The 27970-nt window shown below is 40.6% G+C and overlaps 1 long non-coding RNA gene across 2 annotated transcripts; it reads left to right on the plus strand.

Annotated features, from left to right (window-relative positions):
- Positions 1 to 1010: 1010 nt before the first annotated feature.
- On the plus strand, positions 1011 to 27449 carry LOC133091978 (uncharacterized). 2 transcript variants are annotated; one of them, XR_009701008.1, is made up of 3 exons: positions 1011 to 1115; positions 11805 to 11999; positions 27293 to 27449. It is a non-coding gene; the product is annotated as an uncharacterized LOC133091978 (long non-coding RNA). The 2 variants fall into 2 exon arrangements; XR_009701009.1 differs by lacking the exon at positions 27293 to 27449 and adding an exon at positions 21665 to 21784.
- The last annotated feature ends 521 nt before the right edge of the window (positions 27450 to 27970 follow it).

Here is a 27970-nt window from a genome sequence, read left to right on the forward strand (position 1 = left end):
TTACTGAATGATTATGCCAAACATAAAGTGTGTTGTAGTCCTAGAATAATGCGAAGCTTCCCTTTAGTTGCTGCCGTGAATTAATGATACTTGGTGCTTTAATGCACCAAATGAGTTACAAATAGGATTTCAGTAGTTGGATTTGTACTTTTGTTTTTGGAATTTATCTTTATTCTTATTTCCATAATTCTGATTAATTTTTCCTTTCCATTTTATACACTACACTAATAAGCAACCCAAACAATACTTTTACATTACGATATCCAGAAGCTAAAATATACTAGTTCCTGCATGTGAAAGATGCATTAAGCCAAATTCTTAGGTTTAAAAGCCAATAATTTTGTTAAATGTAAATTTTCAGAATCTTTAGAGAAAATTACACTGTACACATATTATAACACAATCCTGTCCTAGAAAGCAATATCCCATTAATAAAAACTACTTGAATTTTTTAACATTTTAGGTAGATAATTTCAAAGAAATACAAAGTAAGAGAAAGTAGTATAATGGACCATCATACACTCATCAGCCAGCGTCAACATTTGTCAATTCAGGGCTAATCTTGCTTATCTATACTGGCACCAACCTCCACCCTCCCGAGATTAATTTTTTTTCTTTTTTTCTTTTTGGCTGCACTGCGCAGCATGTGAGATCTTAATTCCCCGACCAGGGATTAGTTCCACTGTCCCCTGCAGTGGAAGTGTGGAGTCTTAACCACTGGACAGCCAGGGAAGTGCCTTCTGAGATTACTTTGAAATGAATTTCAGACGTATCATTTTATCAGTAAGTATTCAACATGTATCTCTAAATGTATAACATAAACACAATACCATTATTATACCTAAAATCATTAAAAATAATTCATTAGTATCATCAAATATACAGTCCACAATTGTCTTTTGTAATAGTTTGTACTTTCTGTGTTTTAGGATTTTCAACAATACATCATCCATCTACACAAAATGGGCAAGCACTTTTCTACAGCATTTCCAGCTTTTCTGCAAACACTCTGCTTCATCAAGAAGATTACACAATTACAGGTTTCAATGCTGCCTGGAAGTCCTTTGAAAAATGGCTCAGAGAAAAGCCCTGTATTAAGGGCTTCTATTATAAAGGTAAGGGAATAACGAGCCAATTTGCTTTCTGTCCTTGGAATGGATCCTCCTGGGCAGGGGTCCCCAACCCCCGGGCCATGGACTGGTACCTGCCGCTCCCCATCGCTCGCATTACTGCCTGAACCATCCCCCCAACCCCCTGCCTCGTCCATGGAAAAATTGTCTTCCACGAAACTGGTCCCTGGTGCCAAAAAGGTTGGGGACCGCTGCTTTGGGGTATAAGAAGCCCATTTTAATCACAGGTATATGGACTGAAGTTGAGCCCTGTCTCTTTAGGGGAGACTCCTAAAGAAGGAGGACGGGGACTCTGTGTTTTAACCCATCTTCCCCACAACCTTTATCACCTAAGCTCTTTCCACTTGTCCGCTAATTCACTATGGTATTTTCTAGCATGCTTATAAGAATCTTTTGCATGACAGATCCTACAACCTTTATGAAGATATGTTATTTCACTCTACTGTTTTAAGTCTCACGACTGCTATCAGTGAAGAAAATGAGGAAAAGAATGAAGAATTGAATGAATGCTTACCATGTACCAGGCACTGTGCTAGTCACTTTAGATGTATTTCCTCCCCCCCATTTAGTCCTCACAATAACTCTATTGGATATTTTTCTCATCCCCATTTTACCAGAGGAAACTAAAGCTTATATAGAGTTCAAGTAATCTTAGTAAAAATCATGAACCTGTAAATGGCAGAACCAGAGCTCAAACCAAAGTCTGTTTAGCTCCAAAATCTTCGCTCTATTCACTACGAACTATACTTGATTAATTTACATTTTTCTTCATAAAGCTATGCTAATTATGGTGTACTGTTTTGCTTGTCAAAGGATTTTCAGTTTTACATATTTAGAATTTGTTCCAATGACATTTAGAATGGCACATCTCAAAGTGTTTGAAATGCAAGTTCTCAGGTCCCACCACAGACCTACTGAACTCTGGAGATGCAACCCAATAACAAGCTTTCCTGGTGTTTCTGATGCACAGGAAAATTTGAGGACCACTGCTTTGAATAGCAAAGTTAAGCTGAATTGGTTCATTCTTTTCAACATCAGGAAATGGTGGTCCTTTTCTTCAGGACATTTCTCCAATCTTTTGCCAATCATTAAAAGTGATACTTTGTTCCAGGAGTGTCAAACATGGTAGCGTCAATCTTAATTGTTTTGATAGGCAATGTGGAGATAAATGCTGTTGCCCAGTTTGTGTTCAATGGGAAAAAGTGCTATAATTGAAAGTAAGCCCTGCCACATGTGCAGGAGGGACATTTTTGCTGAATGTCAAATTCTGACACACGTGCCACTATTTGTCACCCCCAATTTAGGACTCACATTCTCTGTAACAGAAGTTGTGGGAGCCTTGGACAAATGAACACGTATTTTTATCTCAAAAAATGCTAATCCAGTTCTTTCTCTGTTGTACCTGGCTTCCTGTCTTCCTCAGCTTTTTTTTTTCCCTCTAGTTTTTAAATCACATGTGACCTTTGTAGAATACCTTTCCTCTTTCAGTGGCATTCCCTATTAGATGTCCCTCTCCCAATATGAAGACACGATTTTCTTCTTTCCTCTCCTTTTTCTGATCTATTTACACATTTATTGCATCTTTAGTAGGCCAGGTATTGGGGATACAGAGATTAATAGGATATAATCTGTCCCTGAAGATCCTATGCAGGATCTATTACATATAATCCTACTTTCTTATATTTATTTCTTGTTTTGTTTTCTACAAACTTGTGTTATTTTTTTCTCATGTTCCTTGTGAATCTTTGTTTCTTCTTTTCATTAGGGCCAGCTGTCCCCAACCTGTTTGGCACCAGAGACCAGTTTCGTGGAAGATAGTTTTTCCACAGACAGGGCAGGGGGGATGGGGGATGGTTCAGGCGGTAATGCGAGCGATGGGGAGGGATGGGGAGCTGCAGATGAAGCTTTGCTCACTCACCCACCACTCACCTCCTGCTGTGTGGCCCGATTCCTAACAGGCCGTGGACCGGTACTGGTCCGTGGCCCGGGAGTTGGGGACCCCTGATTAGGGCATTCTAAGTTGAGTTCCAAGACATATTATGATGGGAAGAAATAATTTCACTGATGTTCATATCTTTTGATCACTTATGTTGATGTAATTTAACTATCATTTAAGTCTCAACTGTCTAAGACAAACTAAGATCCTAAAAGAAAAAAAAAAGGTGGGATTTTTAGGCAAATAATTACCACATAGTCAGCCTATGTGCAAAAGTGCACTTACAGAAAATTCTCTCAAGTTCTCACTTAGAATATTTGGCTATTATTTTAGCTATACCGTAATTTCTGCAGTTATCCACTTATCCAGCCCCCAGCAGGTTAGAAACAATGAATCACGAGGCAGGAGAAGGAAACACTGTTGATATAGGCACAGTGAGAGCAGCAGTCACCATTAGAATATTGAAAAAATGGAAGAACTTAAATGCACAGCAGTCTGAGGCAATTAGTTAAATTGAACAACCCTATATATTCCACTGAGAATATGATAAACGTAGCCCACAGGTCTCTACCATCTGAGAATTTCTAACCTGGTATTCTGAAGGGCATTGACAGCAGGGATATACAACCCATTTTTAGAACCTTATAAACTCTTTTACATATGAACAGGTTAGGTTCCCAAAGCTCCTTGTTCATAAGTCCCAATATTCACAAATCCAGGGTAAACTCTCTTAGGCCACAAATGTATTTCCACCAAACAGAAAAGTGAGCTTCCCCCCCCCCCTTTTTCCTTTTTTTTTTTCTGGCTGTGCCACACAGCTTGCAGGATCTTAGTTCCCCGACCAGGGATTGAACCCAGGTCCCCAGCTGTGGAAGCTTAGAGTCCTAACCACTAGACTGCCACTTTTGGGAGTTCCCAAAAGTGAGCTTCTTTAAAGGTTTAGAACCAAGCTTACTGTTCTCTTTTTTTTTTTTGCTGATATAAGATGTAAAGTGATGCTACTCAAAATTTAATGTGCCTATGAATCACCTGAGGATCTTGTTAAAATGCAAATTCTGATTTGGTAGGTTGTGGAAGGCCTGAGATTCTGAAACTCCGGCCAGCTCCCAGGTGATGCTGCTGCTTCTGGTCCTGGACCACACTTTGAGCAGCAAGGTTCCAAAGGGCATCTTTTCATTTACATTTGAAAGTCCATTGAGGAAAGGAATGCCCCTCTTTGCAATCCTAAGGGAACCTCTTAGTAGCTATAGTGTATTCCCGCCATTCCTGTTGATGAGGTACAGATTAAAATGGGTCTGGAATTTCCCTGGCTTTCTACAGCAGCAGTACTTTCTTAGGCCTTTAAGATACTGAAACACCTCCTAATGGGTTAATGGGTGCCCGATGTTGACACTGATCATCTTGCCACCCGTTCAACAATGTTTCCATTTTGCCAATTACTTTTCGTCTTGCTGGTTATTGTTTGTTGTAGAAAGATGGTGTATTAGCTCAGGATAACAAAATACCATAGCCTGGGTAGCTTAAACAACAGAAATTTATTTTCTCACAGTTCTGGAAGCTGGAAGTCTGAGATCAGGGTGCCAGCACGGTCAGGTTCTGGTGAGAGCCCTCTTCCTGGCTTGCAGACCTCCACCTTCTCATTGTGTTCTCACACGGTGAGGGGAGAGCTATCTCTCTGGTGTCTCTTCTGGTTTTTTTAAAATTTTTATTCATTTATTTATTTATTGTTGGCTGCGTTGGGTCTTCATTGCTGTGCACGGGCTTTCTCTAGTTGCGGCGGGCAGAGGCTACTCTTCGTTGTGGTGCGTGGGCTTCTCATTGCGTTGGCTTCTCTTGTTGCAGAGCACGGGCTCTAGGCACGCGGGCTTCAGTAGCTGTGGCTCACGGGCTCAGTAGTTGTGGCTCGCAGGCTCTAGAGCGCAGGCCGCGGCTTAGTGCTCCGCATCATGTGGGATCTTCCTGGACCAGGGATCGAACCCGTGTTCCCCACGTTGGCAGGCAGATTCTCAATCACTGCGCCACCAGGGACTTCCCTTCTTCTTACAGGGGCACCAGTTCTATCAGATCACGGTTCCACCCTTCTGACCTCATTTAACCTTAATCACCTCCTCAAAGACCCTGTTTCCATTATAGGCACGTGAGGGATGGTGGTGGTTAGGGCTTCAACATATGAATGTAGAAGCAACACAGTTCAGAACCAGAGGGGCCTTCAGGTGATCCCGATGCTCCTCTTCTTCGGCTGCAACACACTGTTTACTTATCCAGCAAAAATGCTCTTATTTTCCAGCTCTGCTATGACATGAAAGGGCTGGGAAGCTCTACCCTAGACGAAAATTACTTTGTACAATCTTTAGTGCCATCTGCTGGAAGCAGGTAAAGTTGATATACTGTTGCTCAGTATTTAAAAAAAAAAAGGCTGATTTTTTTAAATGAAACTTTGTAAGTTAAAATATCATAAGAAGGAGTGTTTCTGTTTTACAGAAGATTAAGTTAATTTTTCTGTTACTACTTGAAAGGATAAACTTCAATTACGTGAAAAAAATCAATTGTGTGAAACACAATTCCCTATTCAAAAAATGCCAGATTAAAAACATGTCGAAGATACCAATTCATTTAGAGAGACATACTTTTAAAAAACACTATGACGGCAAGATGTCTAAAAAGCTTGCCATATAAAAAATGTCCAGGAATTTGGGGGGTTTGGACTAGAGAAGACAAGACTAGGCAAAATGATAAACTTCCTAAAATATTAGAAAGCTTTCTTCTGAAGAGTGGTAAGTCTGTTGCTTCAGACGTCAGAACAAGGACAAATGAGTTGAATTTTGATACATGAAATACTTTCAAGCACAAATCCTGGGAATCCTGGAGAAGGTATCCCCACACTGGGAGGGAGGTTTAGCTACTTTCTCCTAATTCCAGATTCCATAGCCTGTCATTCTATTTGTCATTTGGATTTCATTTACTTTGATATTTTCCGTAATTAAAAAACTTTTATTAATATCCTTAAAGTCTTCAAAGGCATATCCAACTCTAATTCCAGTAAAATTTAAATCTCTGTCATGGGCTAAATTGCATCCCCTCATAATTCATATGTTGAAGTTCTAACCCCTGATAACTCAGAATGTGACTGTATTTGGAGATAGGACCTTTAAAGAGGTAATTAAGGTAAAATGAGGTCATATGAATGGGCCCGAATCCAATCTGGCTGGTGTCCTTATAAGAAGAAGAAAGATCATGTGAGGACACACAGAGAGAGGATACTATCTGCAAACCAAGGAGAGAGGCCTCAAAAGGAACCCACCCTGCTGAAACCTTGATCTTGGACATCTAGTTTCCAGAACTATGAGAAAATTAATTTTTGCTGTTTTAAGTTACCCAGTCTGTGGTATTTTGTCATGGCAGCCCTAGTAAACTAAACAATGTCCTTCCTGTGAGGTCCTTCCTTTCCTCTATATTATATTCAGGTATTGAAGTAGGGTTTCTTTACTTTCTTGGTTCACAGACTCTTTCAAAAAGGTGTTTTTTTTTTTCCTTATAATAGCCTTCTTCTTCACTAATGAAAAGTAGAAATCGAGTAGATTCCTATGCACAGTTGCTGTGTAATAGACTAAAATAGTCCTTATCACATGCTAGCAAGCATATAATATTATAGGGCTTAAGCTACAGGAAACTTGGTACGAGAGAGAGTTATTTTAAACAAGAATTTCTCCCATGAAATTTTCTCCTTTTAAATATAACAAGGTAGGGAATGTAGGCAAACATTCAGGAAAAGAGAAATACACATTCTAGGGGATGCCACATGCTTCTTACCAAGAAGAGAAGAATAATCAGGGGACCTCCAGCTGTCCTCTGGGTGTGGCTGGTGCACAGGGACACTGGAACCCATGGCTTCTCACTTTTACATCATGTGGGAAGAAGGTAGTGAACAAAGTGGAAGCAAAGTCCCTCTGAGGGACTGGGGGATCAAAAGAGCTGTAGGAGATTTTAGCTATCATGAGTAAGGAACTTTGGAGAGAGGAAATATATAGAGAGGTATTGTAGGAAGCTTTCCTTTCTGCTTTTTCAGTGAAAGGCCTCTGTATTACATCTCTAAGTAAACTTATAATAATAAAGATCTTTATTATTTATCAAAACTAGTGCCATTATCTTCTAATGAGACTCCCCACAGACACTGGATCACATGGTACCCAGTTGTAGATTGAACAAGCTTAATCCAAAAAGGATCTCTAGGCCTAGCTGTTCTTACTTCCTGAGATTTATGATATACGAGTAAAGTGGGGATTTCCTGTCTAGTTTCCAAGACAAAAAAAGTTCTTATTTTGTTTTCCATGAAACTCCAATGGAGCTATAAGTTGCATAACTGAAGCATATAATCCATATACTTTCTGCATAACTAAGAGCTGGGGAGCCAGCGGTTCTGAGATCTATTAGTTTCTCCCCCCTCATCTGAAGTTTGGAAAATATGTGCTTTGAGACACACTCTGAGCTGAGGTGGCATTTCTTCTGTGTGCGTGTGTGTGTATTATGTTGTTGTATTCAGCCTACCAGGCTAAAGAAACCAAAAATCGTAACGGCTGCAAATACATGAGTTCCTGAGTTCTTTGTAGACATAAAATATGTAAATTTTGATAGTTAACCTGCACACATAAACCATAGGCACAGTCATAATTCTGTTGCAAGAATTCTGTTGCATTTATCATGAGGCAAAAATGATAAGAACACTATACAAATCACTATGGTTAATAAGTCACATGTTCACTTTCAAAATAAGGTAGAAATTGGAGGCAAAAATAATAATTGTTGCTATTGTTTGAGCACCTACCAAGAACCAGGCATTGTTTTAGGTTCATTAAAATATTATTTCCACAAAATAGTAGACATTTAAAAAATAATTCTAAGGTTGAGAAATATGAAACTCAAAATGATTAAGAAACTCCCCCCAAGCTCACAATTATCCCAATAATTCAGTGAGTGGGATGAGACATGAGGGAACTCATAGAGGAAGAAGGGATGTTTGCCTGAAAGACTCCAGGATCCAAGTGCAAAAGTAGCTGACCCAGTTTCCAGCAGCTGATGAGGTCTGTTAAGAGGATATTCTCTCGTGTGCCTTAGTTGGGTGAGGAAAAGGCATAAGAGATTTCAAGCATATAGAGGAAGGCCACTTTCTACTCCTCCCCCAGCCAAGCACTTCAATGAGCAGATTACTGAGAACTTAAAAAATATATCTTAGCAAACTTTAGCCAAGCAGTGATGTTCAGTACCATTTTGTTTCATTGAAAAAAATCACCAGAAAATGTAATCTAGTTAGAGTACTAAAAACACTGTCAGTAACATATCTTTCTAAAAGTTTTCTTTTTAATTAGGCTTTTTAAAAAGCCCAATATCTAAGGCTCTAAAATGCAACAACCCTCCTCCATTTAACAATTAGGTTTAAAAAAGATAGAAAGCAACGTCCCCCCAGCCCTCTGTCTTGATTAATTTTCTCCTTTGTGGTTTAAGCTGTTGGTGGGCTTCCATTGCCATCTGGTGGACAATGTGTAGGTGTGCCTAGAGAGACGTGATTAATAAGAACAGTTTTGTGTTTCGTGCAGTTGATCTGAAAGGAATGCACAGAAATAAAAAAACTAGATGGATAAAAATGGTTTATTTCTTGGTAGAAAGGGGAACAATTTTTAGGTGTTGGATTACAAATTAGGATGATACGGAACCAAAGTAATTAAAATATTCTTTAACTAATTTTGCTAGACTCCTTCAACTCCACACTCCATAGTATAAAACACGTCATAAACAATTCCAACACCGTGGACCAACTTAAATAAAGATGTTTATCCAGCGATCTCATTTGAAAGGACAGGAAATTCTGTATCTACATCCATTTCTATTTCTACAACCTCACTTCTCCTACACCTAAAATTTCTGATAATTGTTTTATTTCTTTTAGTTTAAAAATGCAGATAATCCGTACAGGTGTAACACATCTGTAAAGGTCTAGGGCAGAGATGTGGTTGGGGAATGTGTGTAGCAGAGGAAAAGCAATGGGTCGTGCTAGTCCTGGAGCAGTTCCAGCTCTGCCTTTAAACAACACATGGTCAGATTTCACTTGGTGGTAGGTTGGCCCTGGGGCCCTTTCTGGTCAATGAGTTATGAGTTAAGATTTTAAAAGTCCATATGATTTTAAGAAAGTAGTTAACAGTTGACATGAGGCAGCAGAGTTGATGATCAAATCCATAAAATTCAGTGGGTTTTTTTTTTTTTTGGTTAATTTCCTTTGTCATTTTTCCATTAGTAAAACAAATGAGACATTAACTATACAGCTTGCTCAATGTCATCCCCTCCTATAATAAATATAGGACAAGTGGTATGAGATGTGATAAACTATAATGAAAATAATTTTTTTCATACTTACGAGAACATATTTAGCTACATAAAAAGATGCTGCCTTTCAAAGTGGTCAGTTTGGATAATGATATGCTGCTAGATGCAAAACACACTAGAAATCATAAGCCTCCATTGTCCCCAGCCCCAGTGCCTTCACCTGCAGGCCAGCCTTCACCAATTGGTCAGACATAACTGAGCAAGATGGGAGCTGCCGAAGGAGCTGCTGAAGGAGCCTCTGCCCCATAAGTGGCCGTATCTGATGTGACTAGGGATGAGATCTAGGCCCTTCGTGTCCACCGAGTCACATCAAACCTGACCCTACACTACCTACATTGGATTGCTGACTATTAAATCTAGGGCCAACCCTATAGTTGTTTAGGATCCTTCCTCCCCCCGAGACATGGTTTCCTCCTCTTAAACTCTGACCTGGGTGGGTTGTGTAGTGGATAATGTAGTAGGTTCTTTCTGTCTAGTTCTTTAGTTTCCTATCCTTCCTAACCTCTATCCCCTACTGATCCATTGCTGCAGTTACAGGGATAACTCTTAGCCATGCTTTTGCTGCAAGACCCTACAGTTGAGTGGACCAGGAGTAGGCACTTGACACAAACTGGGTAAATCAGAGTCCCTTCACTCTCAGTGTGGGGCTGGATAAAATAATTCAATATCTCAGTTTGGAACCTCTCTTGAATGGAGGATCTGTAAATTCTGGAGCTGTAGGAGGCCATTGCCAACCTTAGGGAAAGGTTTTTGTTTTTTGTTTTTTTTGGCCTCGTGGCTTGTGGGATCTTAGTTTCCCTACCGGGGATCCAACCCTCACCCCCTGCACTGGAAGCTCGGAGTGCTAACAACCGGACCTCCAGGGAAGGAATTCCCAGGAATGCTTTTCAACAGCATTTCCCTCCCTTGCCTTGTGATTCCACCATTGTTATCAGGGAAGAAAAGAAAGGAAGAAAAGGATGAAGGAATGAATGAAAGGCCACTGTGAGCGGGAGGATGGAAGCAGAGGATGTGCAGGAGGGTAGGGACAGAGAATGCTCTTGCCCACAATGAAGGGCCTGATTCCAGCTCACTCCAGAGTTTCCACAGCAGTCCTACTCCTAATAGGAAGAAACTCCCCCCCTTTCCATTTAAGCTAATTTGCTTCTTGTAGTCAAATGAGTTTAAAACAGTACTCCCCCAGGTTCTTGCATGCCTCCTGATAAAGTTATAAAAAGAAATGTCTCCAGACACAGTTCAAAAGCCAATCCTGAAACAGTCTTACTGTAGTTTAATCACCTTTTATGAGTTTGGTGACATTTTATACAGCAAATATTTAGAAAATGCTTACTCTGTGCAATACACAGTGCTTGTCAATCATAGTAATAGGAGCTAATGGTTTCTTGGGGAGAGGAAATAACATACAAAAACAATAATAGGTAATAAGTGCCTTGATGGAAGTATAACAAAAGTGATTTGGGACAGAGAAAAGAGCAATTTATTAAGATTAAAAAAAAATTTATCAAATGCTGAAATGCTAAGAATGTGCTGAGAAGCGTGTTATGATCTGGAGGTACGGTGAGGAATAAAACATAATCTCATAGTTTAAGGAGCTTAAATTTTATCACAAGGATAAGTGCAAATGCATTTAGCAGCCAAAGGAGCACATAACCATGTGTTTAAGGGGCAGATTTGAGAAGGCACCCAGAAGAGGAGATATCTAAATTGATATTGAAAGGTATAAATGTTAAGTAGGATTAGATGAAGATGGGTTAGAAGAAAAAACCTCATAGAGGAAACTTGCAAATACAAAAAGCTGGTGTTGAGACAGGTCTCTTAGCAGCATCAGACATTGACTCTCAGATTCTGTTACCTCCCACTTTTCTGTTTTTCCTCTTACCTGTCTGACTCCTTTTTTTTTTTTTAAGATATAGTTGATGCACAATATCATATAAGTTAGAGGTGTACAACATAGTGTTTCACAATTTTTAAAGGTTATACTCCATTTATAGTTATTATAAAATATTGGCTATATTCGTGTGTTGTACAATATCCTTGTAGCTTATTTACTTTATACATAGTAGTTTGTACCTCTTAATCCCATACCCCTCTCTTGCCCTTCCCCTCTTCCCTCTCCCCATTGGAAGCCACTAGTTCGTTCTCTGTACCTGAGTCTATTTCCTTTTTGTTATATTTACGAGTTTATTGTATTTTTTTGGATTCCACATATAAGTGATATCATAGAGTATTTGTCTTTCTCTGTCTGACTTATTTCACTTAGCATAATGCCCTCCATAATACCTTTTCCTCTTACCTATCTGGCTCCTTCTCAGTCTTCTTGGTCCTGAGTTCCTTTCCCTTCTCTTTCCTCACTCCCTTGCTAGGAGCATTTTGACTAACAAGTCTACATCTTGAGACCTGAGCTGTGGTCAGTGAGTCCTGTTGACCAGCTGAGGTCTGTGCCCTCCATCAAGTTCTCCATCACCCGGTGGTGGGACTGCTGTGGCTCATGTCCTGTAGCAGTTCCATTGCCACCAGAAGGTTGAAGGTTCCTGTGACAGCCACACATCTCCTTGGAGGTATGCATCTCAACCTTGGTGTGGGAGTCCTCTAAATTTTGAATTTTCCTTCCTTATTCACTTTCCATTAACATTAAAGGTGGTAGCTGCTATCTGCAGGTACCATTTCTGTACCTCTTAGAATCCTCTTTTATCTCCTTTAGTAGCTCACTACATTTTACTACTTTACAGTCGTTTATACTAAACTTTTCCATTTAAATAACTGATATGGTTTTTGTCTCCTGATTGGACCTTGAATGATAGAATGCAGCAGATCAAGGGTCCCCAACCCCCGGGCCATGGACCAGTACTGGGCTGTGGAACCAGGCCACACAGCAGGAGGTGAGCGGCAGGCCAGTGAGCAAAGATTCATCTGTATTTACAGCCGCTCCCCATCGCTCGCATTTCCGCCTGAGCTCCACCTCCTGTCAGATCAGCAGCGGCATTAGATTCTTATAAGAGTGCGAACCCTACTGTGAACTGCACATGCAAGGGATCTAGGTTGTGCATTCCTTATGATAATCTAATGCCTGATGATCTGAGGTGGAGCTGCGGCAGTGATGCTAGCATGCTGGGGAGCGGCTGCAAATACAGATTATCATTAGCAGAGAGGGCTGACTGCACAGAGAACATAATAAATCAATCGCTTTCAGACTCATATTAAAACCTTATCAGTGGGGACTTCCCTGGGGGTGCAGTGGTTAACAATCCACCTGCCAATGCAAGGGACATGGGTTCGATCCCTGGGAAGATCCCACGTGCTGCAGAGCAACTAAGCCCATACACCACAACTACTGAGCCTGCGCTCTAGAGCCCACGTGCCACAACTACTGAGCCAGCGTGCCACAACTACTGAAGCCTGTGTGCCTAGGGCCCATGATCCTCAACAAGAGAAGCCCCTGCAATGAGAAGCCCTCGTACTGCAATGAAGAGTAGCCCCCGCTGTCTGCAACTAGAGAAAGCCCGTGAGCAGCAATGAAGACCCAACACAGCCATAAATAAATAAATAAATAAATAAATAAATAAATAAATTTATTTTAAAAAATACAAAACCCATCAGTGACTGGAGCTTCAAGATAGTGGAGAGTAAGACGTGGAGATCACCTTCCTCCCCACAAATACATCATAAATACATCTACATGAGGTACAGCTACTACAGAACACGTACTGAACACTGGCAGAAGACCTCAGACTTCCCAAAAGGCAAGAAAATCCCCACGTACCTGGGTAGGGCAAAAGAAAAAAGAAAAAACAGAGACAAAAGAATAGGGATGGGACCTGCACCTCTGGGAGGGAGCTGTGAAGGAGGAAAAGTTTCCACACACTAGGAAGCCCCTTCACTGGTGGAAACGGTGGGTGGGCGGTGGGGAAGCTTCGGAGCCACAGAGGAGAGCGCAGCAACAGGGGTGCAGAGGACAAAGTGGAGAGATTCCCGCACAGAGGATCGGTGCCGACCAGCACTCATCAGCCTGACAGGCTTGTCTGCTCACCTGCCAGGGCGGTGGGGCCTGGGAGCTGAGGCTTGGGCTTCGGAGTTCATATCCCAGGGAGAGGACTGGGGTTGGATGCATGAACACAGCCTGAAGGGGGCTAGTGCACCACAGCTAGCCGGGAGGGAGTCCGGGAACAAGTCTGGAACTTCCTAAGAGGCAAGAGACCATTGTTTTGGGGTGCGCGAGGAGAGGGGATTCAGAGCACAGTCTAAATGAGCTCCAGAGACAGGCGTGAGCTGCAGCTATCAGCGCGGACCCCAGAGACGGGCATGAAATGCTAAGGCTGCTGCTACAGCCATGAAGAAGCCTGTGCACAAGCACAGGTCACTATCCACACTTCCCCTCCTGGGAGCCTGTGTAGCCCGCCACTGCCAGGGTCCCGTGATCCAGGGACAACTTGTGTGGGAGAACACACGTCGTATCTCAGGCTGTTGCAACATCACGCTGGCCTCTGTCGCTGCAGGCTCACCCCGCATCCCGTACCCCTCCCTCCCCCCGCCTGAGTGAGCCAGAGTCACCTAATCAGCTGCTACTTTAACCCCATCCTGTCTGGGCAGGGAACAGATGCCCTCAGGTGACCTACACACAGAGGCGGGGCCAAATCCAAAGCTGAATCCCAGGAGCTGTGCGAACAAAGAAGAGAAAGGGAAATCTCTCCCAGCAGCCTCAGAAGCAGCAGATTAAATCTCCACAAGCAACTTGATGTGCCCAACATCTGTGGAATACCTGAATAGACAATGAATCATCCCAAAATTGAGGTGGTGGACTTTGGGAGCAACTGTAGACTTGGGATTTGCTTTCTGCATCTAATTTGTTTCTGCTTATATGTTTATCTTAGTTTAATATTTAGAGCTTGGTAGATTTATTTATTGATTTAGTTGCTCTCTTCGTTTTCTTTTTTTTAATATATATTTTTCCTTTTTCTCCTTTTGTGAGTGTGTATGTGTATGCTTGTTTGTGTGATTTTGTCTGTACAGCTTTGCTTTTACCATTTGTCCAGTGTTCTGTCTGTCCGTTTTTTTTTAATTTTATTTTCTTTTTAGTATAGTTTTTAGTGCTTGTTATCATTGGTGGATTTGTTTTTTGGTTTGGTTGCTCTCTTCTTTCTTTCTTTCCCTCCCTTTTCTTCTGAGCCATTTGGCTGACAGGACCTTGGTGCTCTGGCTGGGTGTCAGGCCTGAGCCTCTGAGGCGGGACATCCGAGTGCAGGACATTGGTCCACCAGAGACCTCCCGGCCCCACGTAATATCAAACAGAAAAAGCTCTCTCAGAGATCTCCATCTCAATGCAAAGACCCAGCTCCACTCAACGATCAGCAAGCTACAGTGCTGGACACCCTATGCCAAACAACTAGCAAGACAGGAACACAACCCCATCCATTAGCAGAGAGGCTGCCTAAAATCATAGTAAATTCACAGACATCCCAAAACACCACCGGATGTGGTCCTGCTCACCAGAAAGACAAGATCGAGCTCATCCACCAGAACACAGGCACCAGTCCCCTCCACCAGGAAGCCTACACAACCCACTGAACCAACCTCACCCACTGTGGGCAGACACCAAAAACAACGAGAACTACAAACCTGCAGCTTGGGAAAAGGAGACCCGAAACACAGTAAGTTAAACAAAATGAGAAGACAGAGAAATATGCAGCAGATGAAGGAGCAAAGTAAAAACCCACCAGACCAAACAAATGAAGAGAAAATAGACAGTCTACCTGAAAAAAAATTCAGAATAATGATAGTAAAGATGATCCAAAATCTTAGAAATAGAATGGAGAAAACACAAGAAACATTTAACAAACACCTAGAAGAAAAACAGCAAACAAACAACGATGAATGACACCATAAATGAAATTTAAAATTCTCTAGAAGGAATCAATAGCAGAATAATTGAGGCAAAAGAACGGATAAGTGACCTGGAAGATAAAACAGTGGAAATAACTACCGCAGATCAAAATAAAGAAAAAAGAATGAAAAGAATTGAGGACAGTCTCACAGACCTCTGGAACAACATTGAACGCACCAACATTTGAATTATAGGGGTCCCAGAAGAAGAAGAGAAAAGAAAAGGGACTGAGAAAATATTTGAAGAGATTATAGTTGAAAAGTTCCCTAACATGAGAAAGGAAATAGTTAATCAAGTCCAGGAAGCACAGAGAGTCCCATACAGGATATATCCAAGGAGAAACACGCCAAGACACATATTAAACTATCAAAAATTAAATACAAAGAAAAAATATTAAAATCAACAAGGGAAAAACAACAAACAACATACAATGGAATCCCCATAAGGTTAACAGCTGATCTTTCAGCAGAAACTCTGCAAGCCAGAAGGGAGTGTGAGGACATATTTAAAGTGATGAAAGGGAAAAAACAACAACCAAGATTACTCTACCCAGCAAGGATCTCATTCACATTCAATGGAGAAATTAAAACCTTTACAGACAAGCAAAAGCTAAGAGAATTCAGCACCACCAAACCAGCTTTACAACAAATGCTAAAGGAACTTCTCTAGGCAGGAAACACAAGAGAAGGAAAAGACCTACAAAAACAAACCCAAAACAATTAAGAAAACGGTAATAGGAACACACATATTAATAACTACCTTAAATGTAAATGGATTAAATGCTCCAACCAAAAGACATAGACTGGCTGAATGGATACAAAAACAAGACCCATATATATGCTGTCTACAAGAGACCCACTTCAGACCTAGGGACACATACAGACTGAAAGTGAGGGGATGAAAAAGATATTCCATGCAAATGGAAATCAAAAGAAAGCTGGAGTAGCAATTCTCATATCAGACAAAATACACTTTAAAATGAAGACTATTACAAGAGACAAAGAAGGACACTACATAATGATCAAGGGACCAATCCAACAAGAAGATATAGCAATTGTAAATATTTATGCACCCAACATAGGAGCACCTCAATACATAAGGCAAATGCTAACAGCCATAAAAGGGGAAATCAACAGTAATACAATAATAGTAGGGGACTTTAAGCCCCCACTTTCACCAATGAACAGATCATCCAAAATGAAAATAAATAAGGAAACACAAGCTTTAAATGACACATTAAACAAGATGGACTTAATTGATAGTTACAGGACATTCCATCCAAAAACAACAGAATACACTTTCTTCGCACGTGCTCATGGAACATTCTCCAGGATAGATCATATCTTGGGTCACAAATCAAGCCTTGGTAAATTTAAGAAAATTGAAATCATATCAACTATCTTTTCCAACCACAACGCTATGAGACTAGATATCAATTACAGGAAAAAATCTGTAAAAAATACAAACACATGGAGGCTAAACAATACACTACTAAATAACCAAAAGATCACTGAAGAAATCAAAGAGGCAATAAAAAATTACCTAGAAACAAATGACAATGAAAACACAACGACCCAAAACCTATGGGATGCAGCAAAAGCAGTTCTAAGAGGGAAGTTTATAGCAACAATCCTACCTCAAGAAACAACAAACATCTCAAATAAACAACCTAACCTTACACCTAAAGAAATTAGAGAAAGAAGAACAAAAAACCCCGAAGTTAGCAGAAGGAAAGAAATCATAAATATCAGATCAGAAATAAATGAAAAAGAAATGAAGGAAACAATTGCTAAGATCAATAAAACTGAAAGCTGGTTCTTTGAGACGATAAACAAAATTGATAAACCACTAGCTAGACTCATCAAAAAAAAAAAAAGGGAGAAGACTCAAATCAATAAAATTAGAAATGAAAAATGAGAAGTAACAACTGACACTGCAGAAATACAAAGGATCATGAGAGATTACTACAAGCACCTATATGCCAATAAAATGGACAACCTGGAAGAAATGGACACATTCTTAGAAAAGCACAACCTCCCGAGACTGAACCAGGAAGAAATAGAGAATATAAACAGACCAGTCACAAGCACTGAAATTGAAACTGTGATTAAAAATCTTCCAACAAACAAAAGCCCAGGGCCAGATGGCTTCACAGGCAAATTCTATCAAACATTTAGAGAAGAGCTAACACCTATCCTTCTCATACTCTTCCAAAATATAGCAGAGGGAGGAACACTCCCAAACTAATTCTACGCAGCCACTATCACCCTGATACCAAAACCAGATAAAGATGTCACAAAAAAAGAAAACTACAGACCAATATCACTGATGAACATAGATGCAAAAATCCTCAACAAAATACTAGCAAACAGAATTGAACAGAACATTAAAAGGATCATATACTGTGATCAAGTGGGGTTTATCCCAGGAATGCAAGGATTCTTCAATATATGCAAATCAGTCAATGTGATAAACCATATTAACAAATTGAAGGAGAAAAACCATATTGTCATCTCAATAGATGCAGAAAAAGCTTTTGACAAAATTCAACACCCATTTATGATAAAAACTCCCCAGAAAGTAGGCATAGAGGGAACTTACCACAACATAATAAAGGCCATATATGACAAACCCACAGCCAATATCGTTCCCAATGGTGAAAAATGGAAACCATTTCCACTAAGATCAGGAACAAGACAAGGTTGCCCACTCTCACCACTATTATTCAACATAGTTTTGGAAGTTTTAGCCACAGCAATCAGAGAAGAAAAAAATAAAAGGAATCCAAATCGGAAAGGAAGAAGTAAAACTGTAACTGTTTGCAGATGACATGATACTATACATAGAGAATACCAAAGATGCTACCACAAAACTACTACAGCTAATTAATGAATTTAGTATAGTAGCAGGATATAAAATTAATGCACAGAAATCTCTTGCATTCCTATACACTAATGATGAAAAATCTGAAAGAGAAATTAAGGAAACACTCCCATTTACCATTGCAACACAGAGAATAAAATACCTAGGAATAAACCTACCTAAGGAGACAAAAGATCTGTATGCAGAAAACTATAAGACACTGATGAAAGAAATTAAAGATGATACAAACAGATGGAGAGATATACCATGTTCTTGGATTGGAAGAATCAACATTGTGAAAATGACTATCCTACCCAAAGCAATCTACAGATTCAATGCAATCCCTATCAAACTACCAATGCATTTTTCACAGAACTAGAACAAAAAATTTCACAATTTGTATGGAAACACAGAAGACCCCGAATAGCCAAAGCAATCTTGAGAAAGAAAAACAGAGCTGGAGGAATCAGGCTCCCTGACTTCAGACTATACTACAAAGCTACAGTGATCAAGACAGTATGGTACTGGCACAAAAATAGAAATATAGACCAATGGAACAGGATAGAAAGCCCAGAGATAAACCCATACACATATGGTTACATTATCTTTGATAAAGGAGGCAAGCATATACAATGGAGAAAAGACAGCCTCTTCAATAAGTGGTGCTGGGAAAACTGGACAGCTACATGCAAAAGAATGAAATTAGAACACTCCCTAACACCATACACAAAAATAAACTCCAAATGGATTAAAGACCTAAATGTAAGGCCAGACACTATAAAACTCTTAGAGGAAAACATAGGCAGAACATTCTATGACATACATCACAGCAAGACCCTTTTTGACCCACCTTCTAGAGAAATGGAAATAAAAACAAAAATAAACAAATGGGACCTATTGAAACTTAAAAGCTTTTGCACAGCAAAGGAAACCATAAACAAGACGAAAAGACAACCCTCAGAATGGGAGAGAATATTTACAAACGAAGCAACTGACAAAGGATTAATCTCCAAAATATACAGGCAGCTCATGCAGCTCAATATCAAAAAAACAAACAACCCAATCCAAAAATGGGCAGAAGACCTAAATAAACATTTCTCCAAAGAAGATATAGAGATTGTCAACAAACACATGAAAGGATGCTCAACATCACTAATCATTAGAGAAATGCAAATCAAAACTACAATAAGGTATCACCTCACACTGGTCAGAATGGCCATCATCAAAAAATCTACAAACAATAAATTCTGGAATGGGTGTGGAGAAAAGGGAACCCTCTTGCACTGTTGGTGGGAATGTAAATTGATATAGTCACTATGGAGAACAGTATGGAGGTTCCTTAAAAAACTAAAAATAGAACTATCATATGACCCAGCAATCCCACTACTGGGCCTATACCCTGAGAAAACCATAATTCAAAAAAAGTCATGTACCACACTGTTGGTTGCAGCTCTATTTACAACAGCCAGGACATGGAAGCAACCTAAGTGTCCATCGACAGATGAATTGATAAAGAAGATGTGGCACATATATACAATGGAATATTAATCAGCCATAAACAGCAACAAAATTGAGTTATTTCTAGTGAGGTGAATGGACCTAGAGTCTGTCATACAGAGTGAAGTAAGTCAGAAAGAGAAAAACAAATACCATATGCTAACACATATATATGGAATCTAAAAAAAAAAAAAAAAAGAAGGTTCTGAAGAAACTAGGGGCAGGACAGGAATAAAGACGCTGATGTAGAGAATGGACTTGAGGACACGGGGAAGGGGAAGGGGAAGCTGGGACGAAGTGAGAGAGTGGCTTGGATGTATATATAGTACCAAATGTAAAATAGATAGCTAGCGGGAAGCAGCCGCACGGCTCAGGGATATCAGCTCGGTTCTTTGTGACCACCTAGAGGAGTGGGATAGGGAGGGTGGGAGGGAGATGCAAGAGGGAGGAGATATGGAGATATATGTTTATGTATAGCTGATTCACTTTGTTATACAGCAGAAACTAACGCACCATTGTAAAACAATTATACTCCAATAAAGATGTTAAAAAAACCCAAAAAAACCCCATCAGTGATTGTCAAGTGACAATTAAACTGCATCTGGTGGCAGGCTTTATATTGGCAAGTGAGTTGATGTACTTCAATTGTACAGCTGCATCTGGTAGCAGGCTTTAAGTCAGAATCCGACACTTATTTTAGTCTATGCATGGCCCGCCCATTATTTTGTTTACCACCTCTGTCCATGCCTCTTTCCCACACTGTGCACTTGTCTCAGTCACAGTTTTGGTAAGCCCACAAGCTAACCCTAGCCAAAATGAGTAAAAAACAAATGTCTCTGGAGAGCTTCTTTGAAAAGGGGGAAAGACCCAATGATGAGACAGCAGAAGACTCTAAGACTGCCCACAAAAAAAAAGCTGCATTTAAAAGAAAATACCAAGAGTCCTACTTAAATTACAGGTTCATTGCAACAGGTGATTCACATTCTCCAAGCCCACTTTGTATAATATGTGGCGACTGGCTATCCAAGGAAGCCATGAAACCTTCAAAACTGCTCACTTATCTCAGCTTTCAAAAGAGTTTGAGCATTACTTCCCAACCACAAAAGACCCCTGAACTGGGAAGGAATGGATCCGTGACCCATTTGTGAATAAGCCAGGTGAATCGACTTTGTCCATGCTCAACTGCTTGAGATCGCAAATGACGGTGGCCTTAAAAGTATGTGTGAGACAACCTCAAATCTCCATATGTTCTGGATCAAAGTCAAGGTGGAATATCCTGAGATTGCCACAAAAGCACTGAAAAGGCTGCTTGCATTTCCAACATCCTGTCTTTGTGAAGCAGGGTTTTCTGCAGTGACAGGGACCAAAACGAGATCACGGAGTAGACTGGACATAAGCAACACACTTCGGGTGTCACTGTCCCCATCACCCCCAGATGGGACCATCTAGTTGCAGGAAAACAAGCTCAGGGCTCCCACTGATTCTGCATTATGGTGAATTGTATAATTATTTCATTATATATTACAATGTAATAATAATAGAAATAAAATGTACAATAAATGTAATGCACTTGAATCATCCTGAAACCATCCCCCCTCCCCCCTGCCCACCCCTCACCCCTACCCCCCTCCGTGGAAAAATTGTCTTCCACGAAACCGGTCCCTGGTGCCAAAAGGGTTGGGGACTGCTGAGGCAGAGGGAGTAGTTGGGAATGACTGCAAATAGCACAAACCACAACATAAAAGAACTAAATGATTTGACTTCCTGAAAGTTAAAGACTTCTATTCTTTGATAGACATCATTAAAAAAGTGAAATGGCAATTCAGTCAAGTAGTGAATATTTGTAATATGTACATCTGAGAAGGGATATAAACAGAATATATAAAGTATCTCAAAAATAAGAAGATTGTATTAGTTAGTTAGAGCTGCCATAAAAAAATAGCACAACCTTCGTGGCTCAAACAATAGAAATTTATTTTCCCACAGTTCTAGAGACAAGAAGTCCAAGATCAAGAGGTTGGCAAGTTCGGTGTCTTCTGAGGCCTCTCTCTTCGGCTTGTGGACGGCTGCCTTCTCTCTGTGTCATCACAAGGTCTTTTCTCTGTGAGTGCATGTCTGTGTCCAGATCTCTTCTTATAAAGACCATTGCAGATCCTATGGTCAGAGCATTCTCTACTGCAATAGTCCCTTTCCTCCAGTCACAATGATCCTTTTAAATAAGGTCTCTTCTTACCTATGTCTAGATTTGTTTTTGTTTGACGTTTCCTTCCGGCCTACTATGTGTTCAGCAGTGGGCCAATCTGGTAGGAATTAAGCAAGTAAGTAGCCAATTACAAGCTAGTAATGAAAGTGTTATGCAGGGCCTGTTACATAATTTTTGGGACCCAGTGCAAAATGAAAATGCAGGATGCCTTGTTCAAAAGACTAAGGGCAAAGGGCTGTTAAAGGTATGAAAATATGTTTTCCCTTTTCTTCCATGGTCTCTTTCAACTTGTTCTGGTGTCTTTTATTTTTTATTTAATGTCATTTTAAATAAAGAAAAAGTTGAAAATTTAGTTATGAGCGTGAATTTTACCTTTCCTCTTTATATTGTGGAATACTAGTTTAAATGAAACTATAAGAGCATTAAACTTCTGGAATCACCAAAATTACACAATTCATGCTTCTTAGCTGGTACATGCACATGCAGTTTTTAAAAACTTATTTATTTAATTTTTTTGGCCTCATTGGGTCTTCGTTGCTGTGCGCAGGCTTTCTATAGTTGCGGCGAGCAGGGGCTACTCTTTGTGGCGGTGCGCAGGCTTCTCATTGCAGTGGCTTCTCATTACGGAGCACGGGCTCTAGGCGCGTGGGCTTCAGTAGTTGTGGGGTGCGGGCTCAGTAGTTGTGGCTCGCAGGCTCTAGAGCACAGGCTCAGTAGTTGTGGCACACGGACTTAGTTGCCCCGTGGCATATGGGATCTTCCTGGACCAGGGCTCGAACCCGTGTCCCCTGCATTGGCAGGCGGATTCTTAATCACTGCGCCACCAGGGAAGCCCTGCATTTTGTTTTTGGTATTGACAGAAGAGCAGAAACGCTGCACAAAACTAACTCTCTTATTTCTCACACTTTTTTTCACTTATTTATACATGCACATCCTACCAATGTGCTCTACAATAATTTAGCTTCCTGATGAATAAGGAAGGACCAAAAGGAAAAGGAACTGTGGGTTCCCCTATATTTCCCTCTCCTTCTATGTCATCCTTTTCAGTGGAAGTGGTTGGCTATTACCAGGAAATTATGTAAATAAGAAAAGACAGGGTAGGGTTCTTTGGTTGTTCGTGTTTTTTTAGAATACCACTGCCTTCTTTCTGCATTCTGCATTCAAAGCAAGTTCTTGTTTGAATGAAGTGTAGCTTCTTGGGACTGTTGGTGCCTCACCCCGCCCAATCATAGACCAATCGCAGACCTGACGTGCTTACCTCCTACCGGCTATGAGTCTCGCTGAAACTCCCGCTCCTCCATCATCAGCAATACCCTAGGGCCAGCTACCTTCTTTTATCATTTGGACTGTGCACTACTGAAATAATCTACTGACTAGGCTGTCTGCATCCATTCTTGTTCCTATAATCCATTGTACACACTGCAGCCAGAGTGATCTTCTTAACACCAAATTTGACGTTATCCCTGTCCTCACAAAAACCCTTTAACGCTTTGAGAATAAAGACAAATATGACCTATAGACTCCTGCAAATTTTGCTCTTATGTTTTCTCCAGTTTCAGTTTGCAACATGCTCCTTGAGTGCCCTCCATTCCTGAACACAGGCCTTGCAGCTCTTTGATCACTCCATTTCTTCTGACCTTTTCCTGGAGAACTCTTTCTCACCTCCATCCCAGCCTCACCTAATTAAACTCCATTCATCCTTCACATTGAAATTCAAATATCGCTTCCTCAAGGAAGCTATCTCTCACCTCTGTCAAGTTCAAATCTTCTAATCATTCTCTCATAGGACCAGATACCTCTCCTTTGCTGCACTCATACAGTTGCAATTTTATATTTATTTTTGTGGTTATTTGATTGTTATCTATCTTTCTAGCATATAAATAAAGGAAAGAGAAGAAACCCCTTCCCTACATATCTTTTTTTGTTTTCATAACACATTGTAGGCGGTGATGGATCGGTTACCAGAATAATGAGATTACCAGAATAAAGTGTCTTCCACATAGACCACTTCTGTTTTGTTTACTATTATTCCCCCTACCCACCCATGCCCTGAAGCTTTCCTCAAGCATACTGAGGAGTTTAACAACTAATCATTGAATGATTGATAGCAAAGTTGACCAGACTTTAGCTTTTAAATTCCAAAGAATTGCGGATTTCAAGGAGTGCCTAAGAAGCTTTGCAAATAAACATATTGTCCTGCTGTCTGAATGCTCCCTCCTTTTCCTTTGTCTTGCACTTTTACCTTAGTCTCTTTCAAAATCTCAGTAGCAGAATGGATATGATCCTCTGGTCCTTTGAGGTGAGACGGCTGAAGGAGTCACATTATCTTGCTTTCCCGTTCTTCTCAGCTTCTCTCTCTACATGTCCACTCACCTAAGGACCCCTTCCTTTTCTATTTGTCACTGATACAGTCCTTGCTAATATCCCCTCCTCCTTTTCTTTTTTGACCAGTCTCAGTAGCATTTCCAACATCTGTTATGGTTTAGAGGGGACTCTTGTCTGAAAATAGAAGTTCTTTCCAGGCCATGATATAAATTTCTAGTAAAAGCAAATGAATGAATATATAACAAGAAACAACATTTCACAAGGAAGTCGCCCTGGAAGTGGGCTGTTGTAGTAAAAAGAGGTCAGTGCCTGTTACTTAGTCCCCATGGCCTGATCACCCCTGCCCAGTCAGAACTCTCCATCACGTCGTGCGGTTGGCTGTTCCATCCTCAGCAGACTGTGTGGATTACAGTATGTACACTGGCACTTGTTATACAGCAAGTGCAAACAGCTGGGCTTCTTGCTGTTCATCCAGTGCCAAGATGTTATTCCTCATAAGACTTTTTAACTGCTTTTGCAGTTAGTAACATCAGTGACTGGGAAATCAAACATTTTATCTAGTGGTTTGTTAACTTAGTGCTATTTTCCAGATGTTTTCTAGAGCTGTTCCTCAGATGTTGATTTGTGGTGGCGTTGATATTTTCTATCTATAGCCTTTTATTATTTTTGAGCAGTGATATTTAATTTCGTTAGGGGAAATGTCTTTTCCAAACTCTTTGTTTCTGATGACACACAGTTATTTTGTGCCTCGTGTTAATCCCACAAACTACAGGACTTGGCCCGATTATAGACAGGACTAGACAATAGAAGCTTTAGAAGAACTGCTGCACCAGACTTTCACTGCTATCGAGGCTACCAGATACATAATAGATTATAGGCCCAGGGAATTTTAGGGCCAGGGAGATTATTTACTCAGATCTTCCCTTTATTCACAAAACATAGCTAGATCTCATAGATGCTAAATGGTTTTACCGTGGGCCACACAACTAGTTGTTAGTAAAATCAGAACTAGAACCCAGGTCTCCTAGGTACAGAGGAGAGGAAACCTTTTTTCTATGCTTTTCACCTGGAAGCATATGTGTAAATTTGCTTGTCCCTTTCAGCGGCCCAAGGATGCATTCGTTGGCAAAGAAGTCTCTCCACAGCATTTTGAAAAGACAGGACAAATTCTTGCTGCCAGTCTGCAGGAACCATTATTCTTCCCCAGTGAGCACCCCTGAGTGTCCCCATTGCCAGCCTGCTCTTCTTATAGGCTGGCATCGAGGTATCACACAGATGCAATGACTCCCGTGCAAAGCTATTTTGCCAAGAACGGTTCCTATTTCTCTACTCTCCAATTTGTCCTTTCTCGCCACAAGCTCTCCCCTACCACACAAACCCACCAAGGACCTCTGAAAGCTTTATGATCATCTGTTTCTCCATCCATCATGAGAGGAAGAGGAGAAGGAATCAAGTTCAGGATGCCATGAGGCAGAAAAGTTTTGAGAGTTTGACAGTAGTTTATAAGTAATGCAGCGTAGATGTTGCCGACAATGGGAAGTATATATGTGAAACACCATCATTAAAAAATGTCTTCTTTGAAAATGAAGGACGACAGCATACAGTCCAAACCCCCAAAAGCTTAACAGAAATTCTCATAAAACTTTAGGTAGGCTTACATTCTATGACATAAGTTTTAAACTCTGGATCTGGGCCGAAAACATCACCTGCTTTAGGTCTTCAAATAGACACTTAAGAGCTACAGAAAAATACAACTGACCAGCAAAACACTTTAAGATTTGGTTGTAATCTATAGACTGTCAACTTGGGGGTAACTGGTAAAGTAATTTGCCGTCTTTTTTGGTCTGTTTTAATTCGTGATATTTCTCTGCATCTAGCTTTACAGCAGACATTGAAACAGCTGCTGCATTGTAAACCCACAAAGTGAAATAAGCAGTGTCCAGTGAATAACAGCAAGGCCCCAGAATTGCTCCTCTAACAACCCTGCTTATTTCCTTCACTGGAATCCTTCCTTGTGCGCTCAACGATGATTCATACATACATTGAGGGCAGTGGGACTTGGGATTCAAAGGCACAATCAGGCAAAACAAAGGAGGCCATAACTTGCTGTTGGGAGTTGGACCAGATGAGTCAACAATAGCAAAGAAGGCCTGGAATATGAGCTTCAAAATCTAAGTCAAAACTCACCCCAAAGAGAATAGACCTGAAGAATCTTATTGGATTCTATTAGCTCTTTTACTGTTTATCATCCTTTCAGCCTGTATGTATTTAGATTTGTCCTGTAATGGCCACCAATCCAGAACACATTTATGGTCAGTAGACTATGGCTGTCCAGTCTGGCATCACGTTTAAGGCGCTCCTCTCCCCTGGCAGCCAGCCAGACGCCGCTGCTCTTCTGTACAAGGACCTCCTGTCCACGTGCCTGACTCACAAGCTCCACCCCCTCCACAGGGCTTTCTCTCGCCTCTTGGCTTTCAATGTTGATGCCTCCCTGGGGTTTGTGTCCTCACCCTACTCTTTCAGCTCAATGCTTAATACAGCCTCTCTTGGGGTTTGAGTTTGTTTTCCCTCCCAGCCACATTTTCTTCTTTCTCCTTTGTCTTGAAGCATTCACAGACCATCGCAGGGTAAGAATGTCCTTCCCTGCTTGGCTTCACCCTTGAGATTTACCAAACCATATCCTGCCCTTGGAGACAGACTCATTCCACTGAGGTCCAGATATGTTTCAGAGGTAGTGGTAGTGATTAGTGTATTTTCAAAGAAGCTTTCTATTCAAGTTGGTTGAAGTAAAGAGAGTTTGGCTATGAAAAGGGAGAGTGAGAGGGTGGGTAAACCTCACCTGTTCATATTATTCAGCTATTCAAAAAAAATTTATTCCTCGAGTGTTTCAAATGAATTTAATTTGATGATATTAACATGCATTTATATTAAAACATTCTGTATTCATTGGACTATTCAATCAATAGTTCATTTACCTATTAAACTCTTAGCTCCTTAAGAGCACAGACCAAATTTTCATCTCTCTTATTTCCCTTCCTGAATAACCACCGAATTTTTTTTTTTTTTTTTTTTGCCACATTCTGCAGCATGTGGGATCTTAGTCCCTCGACCAGGGATCGATCCCATGCCCCCTGCAGTGGAAGTGCAGAGTCTTTACCACTGGACTGCTAGGGAAGTCCCCCACTTAAGTTTTTAAGTGACTGAACTGACAGATCCACCAAACCAAGGCCTGCATGTCAGGAAGTGTGAGCTGTAGATCTGTGTACAGATGTCACCACCTGTTTGGAGGACAGTTCCTGTGGATTGTGGACCTGGGAAATCACACTGCGTGGGCATTGTTCCCTCCACCTCCCCACTCAGCCCCAAAACGTTGACATTTTTATTCAGGTGAAATTCCCTTAAAACAAATATCAAGTAATGACTTTATCAAGAGGACCAAAACTGGGACCTTTATTTTTATTTTTTAAAAATTTATTTTTTCGAAGTATATTTGATTTACAATGTGTTAATTTTTTTTTCCATTATGTTTTATCATAAGATATTGAATATAGTTCCCTGTGCTATACAGTAGGACCTTGTTGTCTATCCATCCTGTATATAATAGTTTGCATCTGCTAATCCCAAACTCCCAATCCATCCCTCTCCCACCCCCTCCTCCTTGACAACCACAAGTCTGTTCTTTATGTCTAAAACTGGGACCTTTAGTCAGCAAAACAGTCAAACTGGTGTGTGCGTGTGTGTGTTGGCACGAGGCTGGGAAAAAA

This window comes from Eubalaena glacialis, chromosome 5 (assembly GCF_028564815.1).
Source record: "Eubalaena glacialis isolate mEubGla1 chromosome 5, mEubGla1.1.hap2.+ XY, whole genome shotgun sequence".
NCBI lineage: Eukaryota > Metazoa > Chordata > Mammalia > Artiodactyla > Balaenidae > Eubalaena > Eubalaena glacialis.